The 2,713-nt window shown below is 34.9% G+C and overlaps 1 pseudogene; it reads right to left on the minus strand.

Annotated features, from left to right (window-relative positions):
- Nucleotides 1–270: 270 nt before the first annotated feature.
- Nucleotides 271–907, minus strand: LOC118895329 (annotated as a pseudogene).
- Nucleotides 908–2,713: the final 1,806 nt, after the last annotated feature.

The raw sequence follows: 2,713 nt of genomic DNA on the forward strand, positions 1-2,713 counted from the left end.
TGTACAGTTTCAATTTCTGTTCAGAAGAGTGATGTCAGTATTCTTGCAACAGTGATGACATTCATTATTGTAAATATGCTAATATACATATTACTCTGAATTACACTTGACTGAATTCTATGTACACGTGGTTCCATATTCCAAACGAAAAATTTCAACGGTACAGGTTTATAATCAAAGCTGAGTTTGACAAATGCTTTCTGACTTCTGAAAGCACTTCCTAAAAGTGAATAAACTAGTTATAAGTAGGTGAACATTTCCCTTTTCCCTTTACACATGATGAACTTCATGAAACATTAATACCCAAGGTATATTCGTTTCTGGACCATACCGCTTACATGCTCTTCTTTCAAAGGCAGTTACCATTTGCTTTACAACTTCATCGAAAACAATGTGGCAAGCTGAGAGTGTAGAAGTGAGTGAAATTCAAAAGAAATTGAACAATCCAAAATACAAATTCTTGGGCAGGCAGGAAGAATTTGGGCTAAAATGCCAAACAGTCTCCAAATGATTTAAGAGCTTCCCATCAGTACAGGATGCTTTACCAAATGTGGTTTCACCAAGGTTAGTACTGATGCATAGTGCTCGAGTACAGGTGGAGACCCAATTTCTAATCGTGTTTAGCAGTATCCAGATCTACTTGATATACATCTGACTTTTTGCACCAAGGAACAAAGTGCTTGTAATCCTCCCTTCCCGATACTACATCATACGTTTCCTGCACAGAATATCCTATAACTCTCCTCTCTGAATATTCTTTTCTTTTGTTTATTAGTGGTGCAGCAGTTCTGAAGAAAGTTCTTGCATATACCTCCTTAGGCAAAACTGAGGTATGTAGTGGAAGATTTCTGCTCATCAGTATCCCACAGGAAGCTAAATACCTGACATTTCCACAGGTCCCTGCGCTGGAGCGAGGGCCCCAGCCACTGCCGCAGGCTTCAGACGGCATTCTGACACCAACCTTTTTCAGGGCCCCCTGATGATCTGAGCTGCCATGATCATCTTACTGAAAAATTCAAGTTCTCTTGCAGAAGCTCTCAAACACTCTATTGTTACAAAGTCTTTCCCTTGTATTTGAAAGGTAGATTTCCCATTTTTTAAACCATATAAATTAAGGAGACCCTTCCCACTATATGAATTCTGGTGCCATGTGTTAAAATATTTTTTTTCACCACTCTGCACTTTTTAATTTTTGTTTTCTCTCCCAGGTAGATTATCAGATCTTGGCTGAGAAGATATTGAGTCTTTAATTCTTTATCACCATTTTATCTGTTACCCATGGGCTGAACTGTAGAAGGATCTCAACATAAGCTATCTGGGCTTTCCAATGTATACATTTCTATAAATCCTACTTATAATTACCAACACTATTTTTTCCTTATGTGATAATACTTATTACTGCACAAAAAAACTAAGAAAACACATTTTAAAAATAAAATACAGATCTACAACAGTTGTACAGATGAGTTTTCTGGGGAAAACTTCTTTCTATAATCACAAAACAGAAAATCTAGGATCTAATCATATAATTAATTTCATCAAAACAAAAACTCAGTATTTGTTGAATATTCTTTGGAGAGTTCATATTTCCTCAAAATATCACCTATAACCTAATGACTCCTACATATTTATCTCTAGCTCCTGATTCTAACCTCCAGTTTCTAGTTGTATATTGGATATCTATCAGTGCTGTTATCCCTCCTTCTGCTTATCTCTATTTTAGCACTTAACCAGGGAATAATAACTCCATATTGTCCCCCTTTTTCCCCCATAAACTGCTAAATGGCTTATTTATCTCTATCTCCATAGTACTGTGCTCTTGAGTCATATATCTGTATCGTATTAATTAAATTGAATAAATTACCACGTTTAAAAAATACTTGAGAGAAGATTCTATAATATCCTTTCTTATATACTTTATAACTATTTATAAAATTTACATTATATAGAGAATATACATTTTAATGTATATACATTTAATATACATTTTAATATATATAAATATACATTATTTATTTATTTTTCTGATATTAATTCCTCATACTTCAGCTTTAGCATGACTTTTTTCCCCTTGTCTCAATGAGAAGAGAAGAAACATATTCACTGCTTCCATCTGTATACCATCTCTTCCAGAACAGAAAGATTTATTAAGCATCCTTTCCTCTTCTCTTGTCTTTGACATCCCTGGTTTTCTTTTATGACTTACTTCCCAAACTTTTAATCATCCCCATTGCCTTTTCTTAGGCATTTTCCAAGGTATTCACATCTCTATATCTGCAGTAAGATATAGGGCCACAAAGAGGAACAAATACACCGGTTGGATAAAGTTAGAGAAAGAGTAAGAAGACTCTGATTTGAGGTTAACTTTAGGGAGACTTACAAAGCTTTACTTACATATCCTGCTCTCATAAATAGATCACTAGTCAAAGATTCCAAAACACACACAAAGAGCCTCCTTTTTCTGTAAACCTACCAGTGAAACCATGTCACTAAAATGCTAGTGGACTTTTCCAGTGGCTCCTTTATTTACTAGTCAAGGTCCACATGTAAGGAAAGGCTTGCGGCTGAGATTATGACATTCAGCACTTGATCAATATTATTTATACATTCTGTGGTGTTCATGGGTGAAGGCACTACATAAATATTGTCATTACTATAAATAAGTTAATATCACAGGAGAAATAAGTGTATTTGCTTGAAGACCCAGTACAAA

This window comes from Balaenoptera musculus, chromosome 5 (assembly GCF_009873245.2).
Source record: "Balaenoptera musculus isolate JJ_BM4_2016_0621 chromosome 5, mBalMus1.pri.v3, whole genome shotgun sequence".
Classification (NCBI taxonomy): domain Eukaryota; kingdom Metazoa; phylum Chordata; class Mammalia; order Artiodactyla; family Balaenopteridae; genus Balaenoptera; species Balaenoptera musculus.